The sequence below is a fragment of the Callorhinus ursinus genome, unplaced genomic scaffold (genome assembly GCF_003265705.2).
Source record: "Callorhinus ursinus isolate GAN/ISIS: 27379988/994484 unplaced genomic scaffold, GSC_fseal_2.0 scaffold114, whole genome shotgun sequence".
In the NCBI taxonomy this organism is placed as follows: domain Eukaryota; kingdom Metazoa; phylum Chordata; class Mammalia; order Carnivora; family Otariidae; genus Callorhinus; species Callorhinus ursinus.
Genome location: NW_027397176.1, coordinates 339826 through 366895, shown reverse-complemented (window position 1 = coordinate 366895; position 27070 = coordinate 339826). Strand labels below are relative to the sequence as shown.

The window sequence follows — 27070 nt, the reverse complement described above, 5'->3', positions numbered from 1 at the left end:
GAGACCATGGACTCTGAGAAACAAACTGAGAGTTCCAGAGAGGAGGGGGGTGAGGGAATGGGTTAGCCTGGTGGCGGGTATTAAAGAGGGCATGTACTACATGGAGCACTGAGTGTTATAAGCAAACAATGAATCATGGAACACTACATCAAAAACTAATGATGTAATGTATGGTGATTAACATAACATAATAAAAAAATGATAGCACACTTTACACTTGCTTTTCTTCTCTAAAATGCATCTTGGAAATTGTTATGTATTGGCACACACTGAACTGTCTCATTTCTTTTAGCTTTTGTGTGGAGTTAGTTTTGTTTGGAGGTACCATAATTTATTTAACCAACCTCACACAATATATTTTAGATTACATTATTTTGTTATTACAAACTAAGCTGTAATTATTAAGCTGTACATATATCTTCCTATATACCTACAAAATATCTATACAATAAACCTCTGGAATTATCCTACCAAAGGGTACATGTCTGTATTTAATTTTCATATATATTGCTAAATTGACCTCCATGGAGATTGCAGTGATTTCCATATTTATATTCTGAAAGATGATGCACAAATATCACCATTGTTGAAGTCCACTTTTATTTGTGTGCATAATGCACACACACACATATATATTTATAATAAAAAGATAGGTGTCCTTTACTCTAGTGAAAAACTTGTTTCCAACAAGAGTACAGGTTAATAATTTTGATGCCACTATTTGTGTGTACTAGAACTGAACAATTAAGTAAATGGATGGTGGATGGTGGGAGTCCACTTTCTCACTGTTTAACTAGAGTTCACAATAAGCAAGAGGGTAACACTGGAATGATTGTAGCAGGATTATGGTTGGAGGCTTCAGTATGAGCTCAAGTTTAGCATAATCTAGGGAGAGGTGGTTACATACAGAGATATGTGTAGATATATGTATATACATGGGTTAGCATACACATGTGGATTTCTTTGTTCTCTCAGCTGAAGGGGCCTAGAAGCAATGACACCCCAGTAGCAGTAAGCACACACAGTATTGGATCTTTATTTTAATACTAGTCTTCACCAGAAGGAACCAGGACTCCCTGGAGAAATGGCTGATTCTAGGACTAGGCCAGAAAATATACACGATGAACCTGGAACATCTTGTAGTGCCAAAAAGTAAGGATATGCAAAACAAAATAAAACAGAACAAAACAGAAGAAGATTGATGGGGTATTTCAAAAGGGAAACAGAGCTTACCCAAAGAGTTCCCAGTGACCAAAACTGGAACAATTTGAGCAGCAAAATACTTAATGTAGTATTGGTTTATACCCAACATATATAAAATAACTGTTCATGGATCCATACTGATATGGAGAAATGATTAAACATATAAATAGGGCAGCATAGGCAAATATTGAATGCATAATAATTCCAAATAATTCATGCAGATACTCTCTCTTCAGAGAAGTAGGGCATGTCTCCATCCTTTACGTGTGGGCTGTGCATAGTGCCTTCTTTCTGAAGAGTGAAGTATGGAAAGGGAGATAAAAAGCCACTTCACAGTGCAGAAACCTGACAGGCACCACCTCAGCCAGGTGAACAAGGTCAACATCAACAGCGATGAGTCATGCTGATGTGTTGTGATGAAAATAGCACTTCTCGGGGCGCCTGAGTGGCTCAGTCATTAAGTGTCTTCCTTCAGCTCAGGTCAATATCCCGGCGTCCTGGGATCGAGCCCCGCATCAGGCTCCCTGCTCCGCGGGAAGCCTACTTCTCCCTCCCTCTCCGACTCTCCCTGCTTGTGTTCCCTCTCTCGCTGTGTCTCTCTGTCAAATAAATAAATAAAATCCTAAAAAAAAAAAGAAAGAAAATCGCACTTCTCTGTGGCCTTCTTCCCCAACCCATCATCCTATAATCCCAGTGTAATCATAAGAAAAACTCCAGAAAAATCCCAGTTGGGAGCATTCTACAACGGACCTGACCAATACTACTCAATATTTTCAAGGTCATCAAAATCAAGGAAAATCTGAGAAACTGTCACAGTTCAGAGGAGCCTAAGCAGACACGACATCTAAGTGTGATGTAGTGTCCTCTATGGGATCCTAGGACAGAAAAAGGATATTAGGTACAAACTAAGGAAATCTGAATAAAGTATGGGATTAGTTAATAGTAATGAAGACACATTGGTTCATTAGTTGTGACCAATGTACCATACTAATATAAGACATTAACAACAGGGGAGACTGCACATGGGAACTCTGTACTAGCTTCGCAATTTTCTTTAAATCAATCTAAGACTATTCTAAAATTTAAAAAGTTCATTAGGAAAAAAGAAAGATGACCTCCTACATGGATTCCTTTAAATTTATTTTATACATACTGTCAAATGCATATATATTTTTATTATCATACCACATCATACTTGCTGTATTTTTATATACAGACTACTTTTTTCTGTTTGTTCCTCTTTTCCTCCCTCACTCTCATGCTCTCATGAAGGGGCTCAGGGGAATCATTTATAGGGATTGGGGTGGTTGCAAGCATGGGGCCAAATCTTCTTTCCCAGGCTCTCCTCATAGGTGGGGTCTACCACTGGGAAAGGAGCTGAGGATGTGGGGCTTGGCCTGTCTCTTGGACTCTTGGAGCAAGCAGGAGCACTGAGATTGGTGTTCATGCCCACATTGAGTAGGAAAGGAAAGGCCCCCAGTAAAGGAGTCTAAAAAGAAAAGAATGGGGTCACCTCACTCTGGGTCTCCAGGGTCCTAGGGAAAGTGACAAGGGGAGTGTGAGGAAGCTGAGGTGAAGGGTGACAGGAGCTGTGGGCTGTTTAGCCATGGTATAGGCCAAGTGAACCTAACCTGGAGAGGTTGGAGCATTGACCATGATGGTCTTGGGGCAGCCTCCGTGCCAAATGAAAATATAGGGCCCTTTGGTAAAATATTATTAAGAAATTCAAGTTGGTGATAGCAGACCATTAAACCCTCTGAGCCTGGGGCTCTGTGTGGTTGCTGAGTCACACACCACGAAGTCTGGAGTCAGGCTGAGTCCAGCTCCAAATCCACACACACCACTTCTGTAGGACCAGCACATTGATGGTCCAGCAGCAGATGGACCACACCATGTAGGACAAGGCCAGGGCATCTGCACACACTAGGTGATGATCCTGTTTCCTTTTATCCATCTACCTTTCCACCCACTTTGGAATGGTAGGACACAGAGAAGGTGCAGGAGGAGATGCCCCTGCTGCAGCCCAACAGCCCACTCACTGCTGAAGTTCAGGTGGGTGAGTGAGGACCAGACCACTGTCAGCCTGAACTGGGAAGTGGAGAGTAGATTAATTAGCCTCAAGGTCACAATGTTCATCTGGACTCCTGTAGACTCATTAGGATACAAAGTGACCAGGAAATATGAATCTGTTTGAGAAGTTAAAGGATGAGAAAGGAAAATTGAACAGAGCAGTTGGTGACAGTAATTCAAAATTAAAAACCCAGCCAGCCAATGAAAGGCTGCAACCCAAACTAGGTTTGTTTTACACAATAGCATGTTCTTGGCACCACATTAGCTTTCTCCAGAAGGAAAACCATGAGGTTTTTGTGAAAGCGTTTGAAAAAAGAATTTTCCTCTGCCCTTTAAGGCCCATTTAACTATCTAAGAATGACTAAGAGTGACTAAGAATCAAAAACACATGAGAAAGATTAAGAGGAAAAATTTAATAGCATACACACAGAATTTCCAAAGACAGGCAACAGGATGTTTATTTGAGCTAAGGAAAGGGGCAGGAGTCTGAGGATACAAAGGAGAGAAAGACCATTAGCAAGTGTTTGGAAAACAAAGTTTGCCCCTATTATGTAGAAGTGTTTCTTAGGTAAAGAGGAATCTCTGGTAATAGCTCTCTTCTTGGAAAAAACGGGCAGTTGAGGGGGAGATAAAGAGATTTTCTTGAATCTTTTGGGTTTTGATTGCTTTTAACTCAAAATAATCTTCATGCCAAAATGTCCCATCTTGGGGCAGCCTGTTCTTGGCCCCTACACTTTTAATGAAGAAAGACATCATTTTATGGTCCAAACAATGATAAGTAATGGAGGGTATGTAAGGAGTGGTGGGGGTGAATGAAGTGCTGTAGAGAACAAGTCAGTGAATCATTTGCTCCAACAAAAGGGGAGCTCTACCATCTCACACAGCCAACCAGTGATCCTACCCCTCAGTTTATGTGGCAAAATTTGCTACTACCACTTTTTAATTTTCAGCCTCCTAGACACTTCTAAGTGCTAGCCCCAAATACCATGGAAATATGTACTAGGGTTACCCAGCTTGGGTCAGGCATTTGCCTGATGCTCCAGTAGGACAGTGGGGAGGGAGCAGGGCAGATACAGCTGAATGGAGGGTGAGGGTGAGGGAGTGATACAGCTGGGAGGGGAGGATGGAGGCCATTCCATGCTGCCTCTGTGCCAAGCAATTTAGACTTCACCTTAGAAAGCTAGGTCATGACTATTATTGTTTGAAATATAATTGGCATATAACATTGTATAAATTTAAGGTGTACAGCATGTTAATTTGATACATTTATATATTGCAATATGATTACCACCGTAGTATTAGCTAACACTTCTATCACATTACACAATTATTCCTTTTTTTTTTTTGTCGTAAGATATAGTCTCTTAGCAACTTCGAGGTTTAGAATACAGTATTGTTGACTATTATCACTATGTTGTGCGTTAGATCTGCAGGTGTTATTTATCTACTAGTTGCAAGTGTGTACTCTTAAATAACATCCTCCCAATTCCCCACCCCCTTGCCCCTGGTAACCACATTCTGCTCTCTGTTTTTGTAAGTTTGGCTTTTTTAGATTCCACATATAACTGATATTTGTCTTTCTCTGGTCTGTCTTATCTGTTATCTTTCATATGTGCATTTTTTTTTTACTTTACAAAGTCCAGCTTTACTCTTACATTTTATCTTTTTAATAAATTTATTGGGCAGCATAGACATTTTAACATTTTTATTCTTCTGATCCATGAGCATGGAATGTTTTTCCATCTTTTGTGTCTTCAATTTCTTTCATAAGTGTTCTGTAATTCCTAGAGTATAGATCCTTTACCTCTTTGCTTAGGTTTTTTCCAAGGTATCTTATGGTTTTTGGTGCTACTATAAATGGAATAGATTCCCTAATTTCTCTTTCTACACTTACATTTTTAGTGTATAGGAAAACAACTGATTTCTGTGCATTGATTTTTTATCCTGCCACATTACTGAATTGCTGTATGAGTTGTAGTAACTTGGGGGTGGAGTCTTTTGGGTTTCCACATAAAGTATCATTGGTACAGCCTCTTTGGAAAACAGTGTGGAGGTGCCTCAAAAAATTAAAAATAGAACTACCCTATGACCCAGCAATTGCACTACTTGGTATTTATCCCAAAGATACAGATGTAGTGAAAAGAAGGGGCACGTGCACCCCAGTGTTCATAGCAGCAATGTCCACAATAGCTAAACTGTGGAAAGAGCTGAGATGCCCTTCAACAGATGAATGGATTAAGAAGATGTGGTCCAAATATACAATGGAATATTACTCAGCCATCAGAAAGGATGAATACCCAACTTTTGCATCAACATGGATGGGACTGGAGGAGATTATGTTAAGTGAAATAAGTTAAGCAGAGAAAGTCAATTATCATATGGTTTCACTTATTTGTGGAACATAAGGAATAGCATGGAGGACATTATGAGAAGGAAGGGAAAAATGAAGGGGGGGGGAATCAGAGGGGGACATGAACCATGAGAGACTCCAAGAAACAAATTGAAGGTTTTAGAGGGGAGGAGGGTAGGTGGATGGGTTAGCCAGTGATGGGTATTAAGGAGGGCATGTATTGCATGGAGCATTGGGTGTTATGCAAACAATGATGTACCCAGTAGCGCAATTGCTGGGTCATAGGTAGCTCTATTTTTAATTTTTTGAGGCACCTCTACACTGTTTTCCAAAGTGGTTGTACCCACTTGCATCCCCACCAACAGTGTAAGAGGGTCCCCCTTTCTCCACAACCTCTCCAACATTTGTTGTTTCTTGCCTTGTCAATATTTGCCATTCTAACTAGTGTAAGGTGGTATCTCAATGTGGTTTTGATTTGAATTTCCCTGATGGTTGATGATGATGAATAGTTTTTCATGTGTCTGTTAGCCATTTGTATGTCTTCTTCAGAGAAGTGTCTGTTCATGTCTTCTGCCCATTTTTTGACTTAATTGTTTTTTGGGTGTTGAGTTTGAGAAGTTCTTTATAGATCTTGGATATCAGATCTTCATAGTGTCATTTGCAAAAATCTTCTCCCATTCCATTGGTTGCCTCTTTGTTTTGTTGACTGTTTCCTTTGCTGTACAGAAGCTTTTTATCTTGAAGTCCCAGTTCATTTTCGCTTTTGATTCCCTTGCCTTTGGAGATGTGTCTTGAAAGAAGTTACTGTGGCTGATGTCAAAGAGGTTATTGCCTATGTTCTTCTCTAGGATTTTGATGGATTCCTGTCTCACATTGAGGCCTTTCATTCCTTTTGAGTTTATCTTTGTTTATGGTGTAATAGAATGGTCCAGTTTCATTCTTCTGCATGTGGTTGTCCAGTTTTCCCAGCACCATTTATTGAAGAGATGGTCTTTTTATCCATTGGATATTCTTTCCTGCTTTGTTGAAGATTAGTTGACTATAGAGTTGAGGGTCCATTTCTGGGGTCTGATTGAAACAGGAAGAAATAGACAATCTGAGCAGACCAATAACCAGCAAGGAAATTGAAGCAGTAATCAAAAAGCTCCCAAAAAACAATAGTCCAGGGCCAGATGGCTTCCCAGGGGAATTATATGAAACATTTAAGGAAGAAATAATACCTATTTTACTGAAACTGTTTCAAAAAATAGAAATAGAAGGAAAACTTCCAAACTCATCCTATGAAGCCAGCATTACCCTGATCCCAAGAGCAGACAAAGACCCCATCAAAAAGAATTATGGGTCAATATCCCTGATGAACATGGATGTCAAAATACTCAACAAGATCCTAGCCAATAAGATCCAACAGAACATTAAAAGGATTATTCACCACGACCAGGTGGGATTTATTCCTGGGATGCAAGGTGGTTCAACCTTTGGAAATCAATCAATGTGATAGAGCACATTAGTAAAAGAAAAGACAAGAAGCATATGATCTTCTCAATCGATGCAGAGAAAGCATTTGACAAAATACACCATCCTTTCTTGATTGAAACTCTTTAAAGTACAGGGTTAGAGGGAATATACCTCAATATCATAAAGCCATCTATGAAAAGCCCACAGAGATATAGATTTTTATTCAGTTCAATTGTTAGAAGACATCATATAGACAATGTTTATTCCATGGACATTCATGTACTCTACACTAGGGACTGAATAGGCTGTGACATAGGTTTTCTAGGGATTACTGATGCTGAACTGAGACCTCTAGCATGGTGTCTTTTTTTCCCCCTGGCTTACTCTTACTCTTTTCTGGGTGAACTAAGGCCAGGGACACTGATTAACTCTTTGAAAATGGTGTTGACATTTGATGTCTATGGCTCACACAATATCTCCACCCAAGTAATTTTAGGAAATACAACCTATAATTCACTGCTGCTTAATACTTATCAATACTACTTATTATTAGTAGCCTAATACATTCTGACAGTGAGGAGAAGTAACTATGGCCAGCTACCTGGAAGATATGCAACTTAATCATTTCTCTGAAAGAGAGTTGCAAACTGGTATCCCTACTATGAAGTCCTGCTCCCAGTCTGTTTTGGTATAGCCTCCATAGGAATCAAAATTCTCTTAAATGCATTGATGACACTTAATAATTATGAGATTTAACCAAGAAGCTGGATTTTTGGCTTCAGTTGAAAGGCTCTGGGGTCTGGCCAGCCTGGGTGTGCATTCCCAGGAGACTGTGGCTTTCACTCACTTGATAAGGGAACCATTTGCCAGAGTCTCCACCTGGCCCTCTTTACTCATATTTTTGTCTGGACCTTGTAGACACTGAGTTTGATGCCATAATTTAAAAATTTATAAGTGGATGGGGTGCCTTGGTGGCTTAGTTGATTAAGCCTTTGACTGTTGCTTTAGGCTCAGGTTATGATCTCAGGGTTGGGAGATCAAGCCCTATGTTGGGCTTTGTGCTGGGCATGGAGCCTGCTTAAGATTCTCTCTCTCCTTCTCCTTCTGTCCCTTCCTCCCACCCTTCTCTCAAAAAAAATTGTAAGTGGATTAAACTAAGCAATTAAGAGCTACTAAACATTATTTTAATTTTCACAAAATGTTTTAAATTTTTCCAAATTGGGGAAAATATGATGTATTAGTTTGACAGGGTTGTCATGACAAATAACAAACTGGGTGATTTAAGCAATAGATATAATTGTCTCATAATTCTGAAGGCTAGAAGTCCAAGATCAAAGTGTTGGCAAGGTGGGTTCTTTTTGAGGGCCATGAGGGAAAGATCTGTTTCAGTCCTCTCTCCATGGCTTGTAGATGACCATGTTTTTCCTGTGTCTTCACATCATCCTCTCTCTGTGCATATTTGTGTCCTAACCTTCTTTTCTTATAAGGGCTCCAGTCACATTGGATTAGGGACCTACCCTACTCCATATCATCCCATTTTAACTAATTCCATCTGCAATGGGTCATTAGAGTCATATCCTAAAGAACCTGGGAGAAGGACTTCAACATATCAATTTTGGGGGACACCATTCAAACTATAGCATACATATGTCATGAAAGTCAAATATTTTAAAAGTTCAGGTCTATGACTTTTGAACAATATACATCCATGCACTCCCATCCACAATTAAGATATTGAATATTTCTATCTCCACAGAAAGTTTCCTCATGCCTGTTCCTGGCAAATCACTCCACCCTTATGCTTGAACAATCTTTGATCTGTCACCGGATATTCGTTTTGCTTTTCTTGAATTTCATGTAAGTGGTATCAACCTGCATGTATTGGTTGAATTCTGGCTTTTGTCATTCAGCATAATGCCTCTGAGATTAATCCAGATAGTTGTGTGTATCAGTAGTTTGTTTCTTTTTATGACAAATAATATTCCACCATACAAATACATCTCAAATTCTTTAGGTATTCATCTGTTTATAGATATTTGGGTTGTTTTGAGTTCTGGGCTATAATGAATAAAGCTGCTGTGAACATTCATATACAAGTCTTTGTGTGGACACATACATTTTCATTTGTCCTGAATAATAATTAAGAATTTTTTTTTCGGGGAGTGTACAGTGTGCTTTGAGGATCCCCTGGGTCACACTGGGAGAGAGTTGTCCTTCTTGGAGTGCATACGGGAGAGGTGGCATGGCTTCTCTGGGGACAAAAGAACTGGTGGGCATGAAGGTGCTGCCATGTTCATTAGCATAGGAACAGAGACACCTCATGAGGGCAGTAAACCTTGGTGCTGGCTTTTTGTTGCATTTTACCATGAACCTCGAACTGCTGCATGTTGAATGACTACTTTTCTGGGACAAACTGGCATCAGCTGCAGAGTGGTAAGACCCTCCCACAGAGGATCAGTGCAGGTCCACACTATGTTGTGCCCCTAAAATTTGGAGTTTTGAAACCCAGCCAAGTGCCTGAGATAAGACAGAGGAGTACTCTACCACCTGGCAGGCAGACAGCTCAGACATAGACAGGGAGAAAGCAGGGACCTGATGGAAGCCAGGGACAAAAGAGGGGGCATTATTTGCTCTTCTGTGAGAGCTTCCTGAATAGTGGTGGGTACAAGCAAGAGAGTGGGGCAATGCCATTTTCCTCCAGGCTTATCAACACTGACAGATTTCAGTGAACAACACGAGGCCCCCAGTGAAGCTGGAGCTGCTTACACCAAGTCCTATCCCCCTGCACCCTGAAGGTGCATTTTTACTAGGGCAAGTCTGCCTGAGAACCAGGGCAGCAGATCCCTCCCCCAGAAGGTCAGAACAAACCCCTTGCATGCACCACCATGTCTACTGATCATAGAGTGTTGCAAAACTTCAGCTGTAGGGGAAATAGGATCTAGCCTCTTAACAACAGACCAAAACACAACTAAAACTTGCCATACTGTGGACAAAGTCCAACCCCACACTCCAGGCAAGGAGAAACTCTGCAAAAGCCTGATCTGAAGGAAGGAGCAGCCAAAACATAACAGCAGAGTGTACACTCTGAAACATCTCTTGAAACACCAGGCCCAAGACAGTATATGACCTCTTCGTAATGTAGCCATTACTCTCAGGAGGAAGAAACATAACAGGCTTTCCTAACACACAAAAAACAGTGACCTAGACAAAATGACAAGACAAAGGAATTCACCCCAAAGAAAGAACAAGAGGTCACAGCCAGGGATCTAATCAAAGCAGATATAAGTAATATGCCTGAATCAGAATTTAAAAACAACAATCATCAGGATACCAGTTGGGATTGAGAAAAGCATAGAAGACACTAGAGAATCCCTTTCTGCAATGATAAAAGAACTAAAAAGTAGTCAGGCCAAAAGAAAAAATGCTATATCCAAGATGAAAATCTGAATGGATACCATGACAATGAGGATGGATGAAGCAGAGGAATGAATCAGTAATATAGAAGATAAAGTTATGGAAAACAATGAAGCTAAAAAGAAGAGGGAAAGAAAAGTATTGGATTATGAATGTAGACTTAGAGAACTCAGTGACTCCATGAAACAATAATAATTCATATTATAGGAGCCCAAGAAGAAAAGAGGAAAAAAATGGCAGAAGGTTTATTTGAGCAAATTATAGCTGAGAACTTCCCTAATCTGGGAAAGGAAACAGTCATCCAAATCCAGGAAGCACAAAGAGCTCCTATTAAATTCAACAAAAGCTGGCCAACACTAAGACAGATCATAGTAAAATTTGCAAAATATAGAGATAAGGAAAGAATCCTGAAAGCAGCAAAGGAAAGAAATCCCAAACCTACAAAGGGAGACAAATCAGATTAGCAGTAGAGCTCTCCACAGAAACCTGACAGGCCAGAAGAGAGTGGCATGCCATAGTCCACATCTGAAGGGGAAAAATATGCAACCAATAATACTTTACCCAGCAAGATTTTCATTCAGAATAGAAGGAGACATAAAGAGCTTTCCAGACAAACAAAAACTATAGTAGTTCATGACCACTAAACCAAACCTGCAAGAAATATTGAAAGAGACCCTTTAAGTGGGAATGAAAGATCAAACAAAAGCAACAAAGACTAGAAAGGAACAGAGAAAATCTCCAGAAACAGCAACTTTACATGCACTAAATTCTTATCAATAATTACTATGAATATAAATGGACTAAATGCTTCAGTCAAGACATAAGATACCAGGGGTGCCTTGGTGGCATAGTTGGTTAAGCATCTGACCCTAGATTTCAGCTCAGGTAATGATTTCAGATTTTGAGATTGAGCTTGGTCCTGGGCTCTCTGCCTGGTGTGGATCCTGCTTAGGATTCTCTCTCTTCCTCTCCCTCTGACCCTCTCCCCTCTCTCTTTCTCTCTCCTCCCTCTCTCTCTCTTTTTTAAATTTTTTAAAAAAATTTTATTATGTTATGTTAGTCACCATACAATACATCATTAGTTTTGATGTGGTGATCCACAATCCATTGTTTTCTTACAACACCCAGTGCTCCATGCAGTACGTACCCTCCTTAATATCCATCACTGGGCTAACCAACATCCCCTCCCCCTTCCCCTCTAAAACCCTGTTTGTTTCTCAGAGTCCATGGCATCTCATGGTTCATCTCTCCCTCCGATTCCCCCCACCCCACTTCATTTTTCCCTTCCATTTCCTAATGTCCTCCATGCTATTCCTTATGTTCCACAAATAAATGAACCCATATGATAATTGACTTTCTCTACTTGACTTATTTCACTTAGCATAATCTCCTCCAGTCCCATCCATGTTGATGTAAAAGTTGGGTATTCATCTTTTCTGATGGCTGAGTAATATTTCATTGTATATATGGACCACATCTTCTTTATCCATTCATCTGCTGAAGGGCAACTTGGCACTTTCCACAGTTTGGCTATTGGGGACATTGCTGCTATGAACATTGGGGTGCATATGGCCCTCCTTTTCACTACATCTGTGACTTTGGGGTAAATACCCAGGAGTGCAATTGCTGGGTCATAGGGTAGTTCTATTTTTAATTTTTTGAGGCACTTCCACACTGTTTTCCAAAGTGGCTGTACCAACTGGCGTTCCCACAAACAGAGTAAGAGGGTTCCCCTTTCTCCACAACCTCTCCAACATTTGTTGTTTTTTGCCTTGTCAATTTTTGCCATTCTAACTAGTGTAAGGTGGTATCTCAATGTGGTTTTGATTTGAAGTTCCTGATGGCTAATGATGATGAACATTTTTTCATGTCTGTTAGCCCTTTGTCTGTCTTCTTTGGAAAAATGTGTGTTCATGTCTTCTGCCCATTTTCTGACTTGATTAATTGTTTTTTGGGTGTTGAGTTTGAGAGGTTCTTTATAGATCTTGGATACCAGCCCTTTATCTGTAGTGTCCTTTGCAAATATCTTCTCCCATTCTGTGGGTTGCCTCTTTGTTTTGTTGACTGTTTCCTTTGCTGTGCAGAAGCTTTTTATCTTGATGAAGTCCCGAAAGTTCATTTTTGCTTTTGTTTCACTAGCTTTTGGAGATGTATCTTGAAAGAAGTCGCTGTGGGCGATGTCAAAGAGGTTACTGCCTATGTTCTCCTCTAGGATTTTGATGGATTCCTGTCTCACATTGAGGCCTTTCATCCATTTTGAGTTTATCTTTGTGTATGGTGTTAGAGAATGTTCGAGTTTCATTATTCTGCGTGTGGCTGTTCAATTTTCCCAGCACCATTTATTGAAGAGACTGTCTTTTTTAAAAATTTTTATTGTTATGTTAATCACCATACATTATATCATTAGTTTTTGATGTAGTGTTCCATGATTCATTGTTTGCATGTAACACCCAGTGCTCCATGCAGTACGTGCCCTCTTTAATACCCATCACCTGGCTAACCCATCCTCCCACCCTCCTCCCCTGTAGAACCCTCAGTTTCTTTTTCAGAGTCCACCATTTCCCATGGTTCATCTACACCTCCGATTCCCCCCCTCAATCTTCCACTTCTGCTATGTTCTTCTTCTTTTTTTTCTTAACATATATTGCATTATTTGTTTCAGAGGTACAGATCTGTGATTCAACACTCTTGAACAATTCACAGCACTCACCATAGCACATACTCTCCCCAATGTCTATCACCCAGCCACCCCATCTCTCCTACTCACACCCCCACTGCACCAACCCTCAAATGTTTCCTGAGATTAAGAATTCCTCATATCAGTGAGGTCATATGATACATGTCTTTCTCTGATTGAATTATTTCGCTCAGCATAATACCCTCCATTTCCAATCCATGTTGCAAATGGCAAAATCTCATTCCTTCTGATGGCTACATAGTATTCCATTGTATATATGTACCACCTCTTCTTTATCCATTTATCTGTCGATGGACATCTTGGCTCATTCCACAGTTTGACTATTGTGGACATTACTGCTATAAACATTGGGGTGCACGTACCCCTTCGGATCCCTACATTTGTATCTTAGGGGTAAATACCCAGTAGTGCAATTGCTGGATCGTATGGTAGCTCTATTTTCAACTGTTTGAGGAACTTCCATAATGTTTTCCAGAGTGGCTGCACCAGCTTGCATTCCCACCAACAATGTAAGAGGGTTCCTCTTTCTCCGCATCCCCGCCAACACCTGTCATTTACTGACTTGTTCATTTTAGCCATTCTGACTGGTGTGAGGTGATAGTTCATTGAGGTTTTGATTTGGATTTCCCTGATGCCGAGCGATGTTGAGCACTTTTTCTTGTGTCTGTTTGCCATTTGGATGTCTTCTTTGGAAAAATATCTGTTCATATCTTCTGCCCATTTCTTGATTGGATTATTTGTTCTTTGGGTGTTGAGTTTGATAAGGTCTTTATAGATTTTGGATACTAGCCCTTTATATGATATGTCATTTGCAATTATCTTCTCCCATTCTGTCAGTTGTCTTTTGGTTTTGTGGACTGTTTCTTTTGCTGTGCAAAAGCTTTTTAATCTTTATAAAGTCCCAATAGTTCATTATTGCCCTTGCTTCCTTTGCCTTTGGCGATGTTTCTAGGAAGAAGTTGCTGCGGCTGAGGTCGAAGAGGTTGTTGCCTGTGTTCTCCTTTAAGATTTTGATGGACTCCTGTCTCACATTTAGGTCTTTCAACCATTTTGAGTCTATTTTTGTGTGTGGTGTAAGGAAATGGTCCAGTTGCATTCTTCTGCTTGTGGCTGTCCAATTTTCCCAACACCATTTGTTGAAGAGACTATCTTTTTTTCCATTGGACATTTTTTTCCTGCTTTGTCAAAGATTAGTTGACCATAGAGTTGAGGGTCCATTTCTGGGTCTTCTATCCTGTTCCATTGATCTATGTGTCTGTTTTTGTGCCAGTACAATACTGTTTTGGTGGGCGCCTGGGTGGCTCAGTTGGTTAAGCAACTGCCTTCGGCTCAGGTCATGATCCTGGAGTCCCGGGATCGAGTCTCGCATCGGGCTCCCTGCTCAGCAGGGAGTCTGCTTCTCCCTCTGACCCTCTTCCCTCTCATGCTCTCTCTCATGCTCTCTCTCTCAAATAAATAAATAAAATCTTTAAAAAAAAATACTGTCTTGGTGATGACAGCTTTGTAATAGAGCTTGAAGTCTGGAATTGTGATGCCACTGGCGTTGCTTTTCTTTTTCAACATTCCTCTGGCTATTCGGGGTCTTTTCTGGTTCCATACAAATTTTAGGATTATTTGTTCCATTTCTTTGAAATAAAGTGGATGGTATTTTGATAGGGATTGCATTAAATATGTAGATTGCTCTAGGTAGCATTGACATTTTCACAATATTTGTACTTCCAATCCATGAGCATGGAACGTTTTTCCATTTCTTTGTGTCTTCCTCAATTTCTTTCATGAGTATTCTATAGTTTTCTGTGTACAGATCCTTTGCCTATTTGGTTAGATTTATGCCTAGGTATCTTATGGTTTTGGGTGCAATTGTAAATGGGATTGACTCCTTATTTTCTCTTTCTTCTGTCTTATTGTTGGTGTATAGAAGTGGAACTGATTTCTGTGCTTTGACTTTATATCCTGTCACTTTACTGAATTCCTGTATGAGTTCTAGCAGTTTTGGGGTGGAGTCTTTTGGGTTTTCCACATAAACGTTCATATCATCTGCAAAAAGCGAGAGTTTCATTTCTTCTTTGCCAATTAGGATGCCTTTTATTTCTTTTTGTTGTCTGATTGCTGTGGCTAGGACTTCTAATACTATGTTGAATAGCAGTGGTGATAGTGGACATCCCTGCCACGTTTCTGACCTTAGGGGGAAAGCTCTCAGTTTTTCCCCATTGAGAATGATATTCACTGTGGGTTTTTCATAGATGGCTTTTATGATATTGAGGTATGTACCCTTCATACCTACACTGTGAAGAATTTTAATCAAGAAAAGATGCTGTACTTTGTCAAATGCTTTTTCTGCATCTATTGAGAGGATCATACGGTTCTTGTTCTTTCTTTTATTAATGTATCACATTGATTTATGGATGTTGAACCAACCTTTCAGCCCAGGGATAAATCCTATTTGGTCATGGTGAATAATCCTTTTAATGTACTGTTGGATCCTATTGGCTAGTATTTTGGTGAGAATTTTGCATCCATGTTCTTCAGGGATATTAGTCTGTAATTCTCCTTTTTGATGAGGTCTTTGTCTGGTTTGGGGATCAAGGTAATGGTGGCCTCATAAAATGAGTTTGGAAGTTTTCCTTCCATTTTTGTTCTTTGAAACGGCTTCGGAAGAATAGGTATTAATTATTCTTTAAGTGTTTGGTAGAATCCCCCTGGGAAGCCAACTTGCCCTGGACTTTTGTTTGTTGGGAGATTTCTGATTACTGATTCAATTTCTTTACTGGCTATGGGTCTGTTCAAATTTTCTATTTCTTCCTATTTCAGTTTTAATAGTTTGTATGTTTCTAGTAATTTGTCCTTTTCTTCCAGATTGCCCATCTTCTTTGTGGATAATTTTTCATAATATTCTCTTTTAATTGTTTGTATTTCTGTGGTATTGATTGTGATCTTTCCTCTTTCATTCATGATTTTATTTATTTGGGTCATTTCTCTTTTCCTTTTGATAAGTTTGGCTAGAGTTTTATCAATATTATTTATTCTTTCAAAGAACCATCTCCTAGTTTTGTTGATCTGTCCTACCGTGTATTTGGTTTCTATTTCATTGATTTCTGCTCTGATCTTTATTATTTCTCTTCTCCTGCTGGGTTTAGGTTTTATTTGCTGTTCTTTCTCCAGCTCCTTTAGGTGTAGGGTTAGGTTGTGTATTTGAGACCTTTTTTGTTTCTTGAGAAAAGCTCGTATTGCTCTATACTTTCCTCTTAGGACCGCTGTTGTTGCATCCCAAAGATTTTGAACAGTTGTGTTTTCATTTTCATTGTTTCCATAAATTTTTAAAATTCTTCTTTAATTTCCTGGTTGACCCATTCATTCTCTAGTAGGATGCTCTTTAACCTCCATGTATTTGAGTTCTTTCCGACTTTCCTCTTGTGACTGAGTTCTAGTTTCAAAGCATTGTGGTCTGAAAATATGCAGGGAATGATCCCAAAGTTTTGGTACCATTTGAGACCTGATTTTTGACCCAAGATGCAATCTATTCTGGTGAATGATCCATGTGTACTAGAAAAGAATGTGTACTCTGTTGCTTTGGGATGGAATGTTCTGAATATATCTGTGAAGTCCATCTGGTCCAGTGTTTCATTTAAAGCTTTATTTCCCTTTGGATCTTTTGTTTAGATGATCTTTCCATTTCAGTGGGGAGGGTTTTAAAGTCACTATTATTGTTATTGTCAATGTGTCTTTGATTTTGTTATGAATTGGCTTATAGAATTGGCTGCTCCTATGTTAGGGGCATAGATATTTACTTGTTAGATCTTCTTGTTGGATAGACCCTTTAAGAATCATATAGTGTCCTTCCTCATCTCTTATTATAGTCTTTGGTTTAAAATCTCATTTGTCTGATATAAGGATTGCCATCCCAGCTTTCTTTAGATATCTGTTAGCATGGTAAATTGTTTTCCATCCCCTCACTTTAAATCTGCTGGTGTCTTTGGGTCTGAATTGAATCTCTTGCAGACAGCATATTGTTGGGTCTTGTTTTTTTATCCAATCTGATATCCTGTGTCTTTTGATTGGGGCATTTAGCCCATTTACATTCTGGTTAACTATTGAAAGATATGAATTTAGTGCCATTTTATTGCCTGTATGGTGACTGTTACCATATATTGTCTCTATTCTTTTCTGGTCTATGTTACTTTTAGGTTCTCTCTTTGCTTAGATGATCCCTTTCAATATTTCTTGTAGGGCTGGTTTGTTGTTTGCAAATTCCTTTAGTTTTTGTTTGTCCTGGAAGCTTTTTATCTCTCCTTCTATTTTCAGAGTCCAGAGTGCTAACCATTACACAATGGAACCTCTCCTTCTATTTTCAGTGATGGCCTAGCTGGATATAGTATTCTTGGATGCATATTTTTCTCATTTAGTGCTCTGAATATATCATGCCAGTCCTTTCTGGCCTGCCAGGTCTCTGTGGATAGGTCTGCTACCAATCTAATATTTCTACCATTGTAGGTTACAGACCTCTTGTCCCGAGGCGCTTTCAGGATTTTCTCTTTGTTTCTGAGACTTGTGAGTTTTCCTATTAGATGTTGGCATGTCGACCTATTTTTATTGATTTTGAGAGGGGTTCTCTTTGCCTCCTGGATTTTGATGCCTGTTTCCTTCCCCAGATTAGGAAAGTTCTCTGCTATAATTTGCTCCAATATACCTTCTGCCCCCCTCTCTCTTTCTTCTTCTTTTGGGATCCAATTATTCTAATGTTGTTTTGCTTTAGGGTATCACTCATCTCTCGAATTCTGCCCTCGTGATCCAGTAGTTGTTTATCTCTCTTTTTCTCAGCTTCTTTATTTTCCATCATTTGGTCTTCTATATCACTGATTCTCTCTTCTGCCTCCTTTATCCTAGCAGGTAGAGTCCCAATTTTTAATTGCACCTCATTAATAGCCTTTTTTATTTCGACTTGTTTAGATTTTAGTTCTTTTACTTCTCCAGATAGGGATTCTCTAGTATCTTCCTTTTTTTTTTTTTTCAAGCCCAGATAGTATCTTTATAGTCATCATTCTGAACTCTAGTTCTGACATCTTACTAACGTCTGCATTGATTAGGTCCCTGGCAGTTGGGGTACTGCTTCTTGTTCTTCTTTTCTGAGGTAAGTTTTTCTGTCTTGTCATTTTGTCCAGAAGAGAATAGGTGAATGAGAGAACAAAATGCTAAAAAAAATGCTAAAAGCATAAGAAGGACCCAGAAAAAAATATACACTAAACAAATCAGAAGAGAACTAAAACCAGGGGGGAAAGAACGGGAAAAAAAAAAAGAATATGATCAGGCTGGTGAAAATAACAGAGCCACACACTAGATTTTGGGTGTATTTTGGTCTGTTAGAAGAAATTGCCTCCCACAGTTTAAAGAAAGAAAAGCTTATATATATACAAAAATAAGGATAAATATGATGAAGGGATGGAATATGACTGTGAAGATGAAAACTAAAAAAAAATTTAGAAAAATAATTGAGAAGAAGTTGGTTGAAAAAATTATGAAAGGGCGCCTGAGTGGCTCAGATGGTTAGTCATCTGCCTTTGGCTCAGGTCATGATCCTGGGGTCCTGGGATCGAGTCCCACATCAGGCTCCCTCTGGGGAACATGCTTCTCCCTCTGCCTCTGCCTCTCTCTGTGTGTGTCTCTCATGAATAAATAAATAAAATCTTAAAAAAAAACAAAAGCATGAAAAAAAAAAAAGAGAAAGAATGTGATCAGGCAGGGATTAAGACAATGTCATACACTAGATTTAGATTATATTTTGGTCTGTTAGAAGAAACTCTATCCTAAATTTTAAAGAAAGAAAAACTTATATATATACAAAAAATTAGGTTAAATATAATGAAGAGATAGAATATGACTGTTAAAATGAAAATTAAAGAAGATTTTGAAAAAGGAATTGATAAGGTGTTGGTTGAAAAAGGAAAGAAGAAAATTTCAAATAAAAAATAGAAAAAGAAAAAATAAAATTAAAAATTTAACTTTCAAAGACTAAAGCATCATGGGAAAAAAGCCATGAATTCTATGTGCTGTATTCCCCTAGTTTTGAGGTTTTGCCATTCTCATTGATCCTTAAACTTGGTCTTGGCTGGATGTTCTTGTGGTCTTCTGGGGGAGGGGCTTCTTGCAGTGATTCTCAAATGTCTGTGCCCAAGGCAGAATTGCCCCACCCTTGTCAGGGGCCAGGCTAAGTAATCTGCTTGGGTTTGCTCTCGGTAGCTTTTGTTCCCTGAAAGCTTTCCGTACAACTTTGGAGGACGAGCATGAAAATGGTGGCCTCCCAATCTCTGGTCCAGGAGGAGCCGAGGCCCCACTCCTCAGTGAGCTCCCAGAGAAAAGCAGTCAATTACTCCTGTCTCCCTGGTCTCCAGCTGCACTCTGTGCTCACCCGACCTGCTACTGAGTTTTTCTATCTCTGGCACATGACCCTATTTGCAGTCTCCAAACCCAACAGATTCCTGTGGTGCACTCCCACACTGCTCCTCCTGCAGGAGGAAGGGGAGTCTCCCTGGGTCTGCCTCTTGTTGGGTCCTACTCGAAGAACAGTGGCCTGACTGGCCATGGATCATGGTTTATGGCAATCCCGAGCTGAGAGCGCACTCCTCAGCTCCATCTTTGCAACTGGCTTCCCCACTCCAATACCTGGGAGCTCTGACGCACTCAGGCACCTCCAGTCTTTCTGTGACTCCGAGGGTCCTGAGACCACACTGTCCAGCCAGTGTTCCACCCCCTGCTTAGCCACTGGAGTGACTTCCCTCAGTGGGGCAGACTTCTAAAAGTTCCGATTTTGTGCTCTGCTGCTCTATCACTTGCCGGTAGCTATCTAATGGAGGCTCCCTCCCCCCATGGTCTATTTTCCTGTATATCGCCTCAGATTCACTTTTCTGTGTGTTCTCCCTTCCAGAAAGTGGTTGCTTTTCTGTTCAGAGAGTTGCTGCTATTCTTTTCTTCAATCTCTTATTGAGTTTGTAGGTGTTCAGAATGGTTTCATAACTATCTAGCTGAATTCCTGGGACCAGACCTCAGGCTTGTCTTTTATTCATAGACCACCTACATTATTAACTCAAAACCTCCTTCCCTTACCTGAAATTCTGGTTTTCTTTCCTTCTACCTAGCTATATAATGCCTGTAATCAAGGTTCATGTCTTTCATAAACTACCCAAGAAAATGAATGCCCGAGTTAATCTTGCTAGAACTTGGTGGAATTGATTCCTCTGGTGACCACAAGTTCACCACTTTCAGCTGGCAAGGGAGTACTAGCTTCCTTGAGACATTTTTATTTGAGTCCAGGAAAGGATTGGAGTCATCTCTCTTCATTGGCTGCAGCTTTAACTTCCCAAGGCCAGTCTCTTTCCAGGGAGCTGCCAATAAGGAAGGGCAGTATGCTGACTCAGGCACAGGGTGGGCCAAAGTTCAGGGACCTGCAATGAATCCACATGGACATGAAATTTCAAAGACAGGCAACATGAAGTTTATGTCACAACCTGATACTCTATGTAGAAAACCCGAAAGACTCCACCAACAAATTTCTAGAACTGATCCACGAATTCAGCAAGTTTGGGTTTTTTTCTGTCATTAGGTATGTGTATATATACCTCTTTTAAAATGTTGGTGCTGGTGTTTTGTTTTGTTTTTGTAATTCTTCCCCCCCCCCAAATTGGAGTATAGTTGAAACACAATTTTACATTAGTTTCAGGTGTAAAACATAGTGATTCAACAAGTTTATACCTTATACTAAAAAGCTATAGTAATCAAAAGAGTATGGTATTGGCACAAAAATACACACATAGATCAATGGAACAGGACAGAAAGCCCAGAAATTAACTCATGTTTACATGGTCAATTAATGTATGATGAAGGAGGCAAGAATATACAATGGGAAAAGACACTCTTTTTTTTTTTAAAGATTTTATTTATTTATTTGACAGAGAGAGACACAGCGAGAGAGGGAACACAAGCAGGAGGACTCAGAGAGGGAGAGGCAGGCTTCCCGCTGAGCAGGGAGCCCAATGCAGGGCTCTATCCCAGGACCCTAGGACCATGACCTGAGCCGAAGGCAGACGCTTAACGACTGAGCCACCCAGGTGCCCCAGACAGTCTTTTCAGTAAATGGGTCTGGAAAAACTGAACCGTTGTCTGCAAAAAAATGAAACTGGACTACTTTCTACACCATTCACAAAATTAACTCAAGATGGATTTAATACCTACATGTGAGACCTGAAACCATAAAAATCCTAGGACAGAGCATGAACAGGAATTTCTCTGACATTTTTCTAGATATGTCTCCTGAGGCAAGGGAAACAAAAGCAAATTCATACTATTTTATATGTATACCTTTAGAAGAAATTATCAGATTGTTTCCATCACTTGATACTTCCATAAGCATGTATGTACAAGTGTTCCAGTTTTTTTCATAAATCTGCCAATTGTTGGTATTTTTAGCTTTTACATTTTACTCAAGTAATTGTGTAGGTCTTAAATGTGCATTTCACTGATGACTAATTGAGTTCTTCTTAACTAATGGATTTATTAAAAGAAAAATTCTCTTTTGTTTATTGCCTATGTCAATATTTTATTTTACAAAGTATTTATTTAAATATTTACCAATTTGTAATTTTTTTTTTACTCTGGGTGTGTGGTGTGTTTTTTGATTATTGATTTGAAATAATCCTTTTTATATCCTGGATATAAATCAATAGTCAGATGTATGTATCGTGGATATGTTCTGCCAGTCTGTGATTTCCCTTGTAGTTCTCTTGGTAGTGTTTTTTTTCTTTTTCAAGTTTTTATTTAAATTCCAGTTAGTTAACATACAGTATAATATGAGTTTTAGGTGTAGAATTTAGTGATTCAACACTTACATAAACACCCAGTGCTTATCACAAGTGCCTTCCTTAATATCCATCACCCATTTAACCCATCCACTTGCCCAACCCCCTCCAGCCACTCTTAGTTTGTTCTCTATAGTTAAGAGGCTCTCTCCAATAGTTTCTTGATTTGCCTCTTTCTTTTACCCCGCTATGTTCATCTGTTTTGTTTCTTAAGTTCCAAAAATGATTGAGAGTGTCTTTTGAAGACTGGAAGATTTTTTAGTTGTTTGATGTAAACATATAGAAATACAATTGATGTTTGTATCTGTTATCTATAACCTTGCTAAATTCACTTATTAGTACAACTAGGACATTTTTGGATTCTCTGGATTTTCTTTTATTTTTTTAAAGATCTATTTATTTGAGAGAGAGAGAGAGAGTGCAAGTGGGGGGAGGGGCAGAAGGAGAGAATCCTGAAGCAGACTCCGTGCTGAGCATGGAAACTGAGGCAGGCTTAATCCCAGGACTCTGAGATCATGACCTGAGCTGAAACCAAGAGTTGGACACAACCAACTGAGCCACCCAAGTGTCCCTGATTCTCTGTATTTTCTAAGTAGACAAACATTGCTTCTGTATATGTAGATACTTTTACTTCTTCCTTTCCAATCTCTATGGCTTTGATTTTTTTTTTTTTGAATTGCTTTATCATACTGGCTATGATATCCAAGACAGCATTGAGGAGAAGTGTTGAGTGTGAATATTCTGGCTTTACTCCAAATCTCACGAGCATAGCATTCAGTGTCTCCTCTTAAGTAAAATTTAAGCTCTATGTTTATCTTAGATGCTCTTTTCCAGGTTAAGAAGTAATTTTCCATTCCTAATTTGATGGAAATTTTTAAAAAATCATTTAATTTGGTCAAATATTTTCCAGCCTCTATTGAGGTGGTCATGTAACATTTTTATTCTCTGAAGGTAGGGAATTACATTGATTTTTTTTAATGAATTGTGAACTCATTTTACATTCTTAAGATAAACTCTATTCAGTCATGATGTAGTATATGTTTATACATTATTAGACTACATTTACTAATATTATGTAGAGGACTTTTACCCCTATGCTCATAAGAGATATGGTTTATAATTTTCTTTTCTTATAATTTCTAGTTTCTGTACCAGTATTATATTGGCCTCATAAAACATATTGGAAAACCTTTCTTGCTCCTCTATTTTCTGAAAGTGTTTGCATAACATTGGTATTAATTCTTCCTTTGATGTTTAATAAAATTTACCATCTGGGCCGTTAGTTTTCTTTGCAGGAAGTTAATTTATGAATTTAATTTCTTTGATAGATAGAGACTCAGATTTTCTCTTTGCTAAAGTTTGTTAGTTTGTGTTTTTCAAGAAAGTTTTCCATTTCATCCATGTTATCAAAATTATTGATATAAAGTTGCTTAAAAATTACCTTTTTGTCTTTTTAATGCTGGTAGTTTATAAAATGATATACATTTCATTCCTGATGTGGGTACTTTGTACTTAGGTTACTGGTTTTCTAGACAGATGTTTATCAATTTAGTCTTTCTAGGAGATAAGTTTTGGCACATTTAAGTTTCTCTGAATTTTGTTTTCTATTGCATTTTTATGTTCCTATTTTTATTTTATTTTATTTTATTATTATTATTTTAGTTCTCAATGGTGCTTTTACAGATTTTTTTATATGTTCTTATTTTTATAGTATCTCTCTTCAACTAAGTTTGGGTTAAGTCAATCTTGCTTTTAGTTTCTTAAGGTAGAAACTTAAATAATTGATATTAACCATAGCTTCCATTTATAATGTTTTATTTTAGAATAGTTTTAGATTTAAAGCTGCAAAGTACAGGGTTCTAGTATACCCTGCACCTAGCTTCCTCTGTTCTTAAGATCTTACATTACTATAATATATTTGACATAACTTTGACCAATACTTATATATTATTATTAACTAAATGTAATGCTTTGTTCAGATGTCCTTAGTTTTTTACTTAATGTCTTTTTATCTGCCAGGATCCCATCCAAGACCCCACATTACATTAATCATTGTTATCTCCTTAGGCTTTTCATGCCTGTGCCTGTTTCTTAGGCTTTTCTTGTTTGGATGACCTTGATCATTTTGAGGACTACTGATGATCAGGTATATAGTGTGTCTATCAATTGAGGGTTGTGTTTTTGATAGTTAGACCGAGATTATGGGTTTTTAAGAGGAAAATCACAGAAGTGTCATTCCCAGCACACTATATCAAGGGTATCTGCTGTCACATGACTTGTGACTATTGATGTTAATCTCGATCACCTGGTTGACATAGTGTTTATTGGATATTTCCACTGTAAAGTTATACTTTCTCCCTTTTCTATACTGTACCCCTTGGAAAGTAGTCACTATGCACAGTCTGCACTTAATGGATAGGGACTTGCACTCTGTCTCTTGATGAGGAGTATCTACATACAATGTTTGGGATTCTTCTGCATACTCCTATTGGTCTATTGTCCTCCAACTCTTTACATATTTAATAATCTATTTATATCAGTAAGGATTCAAGGGTATTTATCTAACTTTGTGTTATAAGCTATGTTATTTGGGTTATAAGTACTATATTATTTATTTTGTTGCTCAATTTATCCCAGCTTTGTCCACTGGGAGCTCTTTATTTGGCTACTGTATTTCTTTGTTCCTTTGTCTAATCATTGTGTGTGTGTGTGTGTGTGTGTGTGTGTGTGTGTGTATTATTGCACTCACAAGTTCAGGAAGGAAGGCTGCCAGGATACTATTACATGATGCAGAGGAGGACACTAAAGCCCAGAAAGTTAAAGTGAATTTCTCATGGTCATGTATCTTCAAAGACTGCAACTAAAACCCAAATGTTGGAGCTGGACCTCCAAATTTGGACATTATGTCTATGCTAACATAATCAATGAATCAATTATTTAAGACACGAAGACATGGAAGAACTTTCAATTAAAGTGTTGTTGAGAGTACAACATGGGGGAGGGGCAAATAAAATAATCATCAGTCTATTTTTGTCTCAATTCTCTTGGTGCAGTTTTCATTTCTCAGCATGGCAGAGATGAATGATACAAAGCTGAAGAGGGCAAGCACCAAGTAAGAAGCCACCTTTCTGTTTCATCAAGGGAGTATGTTTTCAGTTCCCCAGTTATGCACACTATCTTCCTGAAATAAAATTAATCTATTAAGCCATGACGTGCAACTGTAGGTTTTATACAACATCATAAACCCCAGGAAATTAACTCATTCTCAACTTTTGCCTGAGGCAGGCTTCAGCAATGAAAGTCTTTCTTTGAAACTTAATTGCTGTTCAAATATTTCCTGCCAGTTTTTTTTTCCTCTCTTCTTCCATGCAGCTAAAAAGGAAACCTCACAGAGGGAGAAAAAAGTGTTTTTTCACTCTATCGGTAAAGTAAATTCTTATTCACACCATGGGTATGAGGTATCAGGGATATTTTGAGGCCCAGGACAAAAATGAGAGAGACAGTTTGCTTTCAGAATGGCTAACTGAGAATTCCATTAAAGGTGAACTTGAGGAGAAGCTGAGCAAGGGGTGGGTTAGGAGTAGTTGTGGAGACTCTCTTAAGCATAGGGAGGTGACACTTTCAACTGGTCATGTCATTTTGGGCAGAAATTCTAGAGACAGTATAATAGAATTCAGAGAATAATAATCAGTTTAAGAAGTTAGGTAAATATCAATGGTAGTCATTGCTGAGAGATCTTTGCTGAGCACCTGCGATGTGTCAGGGACACCATGGGAATTATTTTATTTAATCCTTATAGAAACTGTTCTCATTTCCTCAGTAAGAAAACCAAACCCAACAATTGAGAAGTGGCTTGGCCCAAATAACGTTGCTGGCAAGTGGTGGAGAGATATGATTTACTTCCAAGTCTATCTGACTCCAACATGTATCCCTTTCCCTAGTCTGGTGACCTCCCAAACTTTAAAAAGGAATAACCCTTTTTAGTGGCAAAATGTATAAGGGCTACAAATAATAAGTAGTTATACATTTATCATTTTTTGATTGGGAAACTTCATAATGAAAAAAGTATTCATAAATTTAAAAAATCTATTTGTATTTCATTCATCACAACCTCAACACCTTTGAAAGTTGACTGTACTTGTATTACAGTTAGTTTGCAGACAGTGCTTAGTGCCTACATAGATTTAAGAAGCCCTGTCAGAGGTCTGCTGTCTGCAGGGCATTTGTTTTTTTATTTTTTTTAAAGAATTTATTTATTTATTTGAGAGAGAGAGAATGAGAGATAGAGAGCACGAGAGGGAAGAGGGTCAGAGGGAGAAGCAGACTCCCCGCCGAGGAGGGAGCCCGATGTGGGACTCGATCCCAGGACTCCAGGATCATGACCTGAGCCGAAGGCAGTCGCTTAACCAACTGGGCCACCCAGGCGCCCTCTGCAGGGCATTTGTGACTTCTGATGTCTTTGGCCTGCAGACTGGGCTCCCTAGTCGGGTGCCTTGCTCCTGTGGATGTACTTGAGATCTCACGCTGTCTTACAGGTGCTCTGGCAGCTCTTGAGGAAAGCTGCAGACTTTATCACTCAAGAACTTTCTTTCTTTTGAGGTGAAAGCCAAGGTAATCATGATGAATAGAAAAGTACTCCAAGGTCAGGATGTATGTTGCTCATAATACAATGTATACATTTTACCAGGACAAGCATTTAAGTTTTGAAGGATTCTTTTGAAAGATCCCAGTTGTTCTGGGAAAATATCAAAGAAATTTACCAAATTATGAGATTTTTAAAAAAGATTTTATTCCTCAAGATGTTAAGTATAGAGCTACCCTACGACCCAGCAATTGCACTACTAGGTATTTACCCCAAAAATACAGATGTAGGGAAAAGAAGGGGCACCTGCACCCCAATGTTCATAGCAGCAATGTCCACAATAGCCAAACTGTGGAAGGAGCCGAGATGCCCTTCAACAGATGAATAGGTAAAGAACATGTGGTGTGTATATATATATATATATATATATATATATATATATATATATATAC

At 38.8% G+C, this 27070-nt stretch overlaps 1 long non-coding RNA gene across 10 annotated transcripts in view; it reads left to right on the top strand.

The window, feature by feature from the left end:
• LOC112813068 (uncharacterized) overlaps positions 1-27070 on the top strand; it is a 398822-nt gene that overhangs the window by 123293 nt on the left and 248459 nt on the right. The window contains exon 5 of one of the 10 annotated variants that reach the window (XR_012377163.1): positions 25090-25202. The exons of the other annotated variants lie outside the window; for them this stretch is intronic. This is a non-coding gene — a long non-coding RNA (uncharacterized lncRNA). Of the gene's footprint in view, positions 1-25089; positions 25203-27070 lie in introns of those variants that run through there. 10 annotated transcript variants of the gene reach the window in all.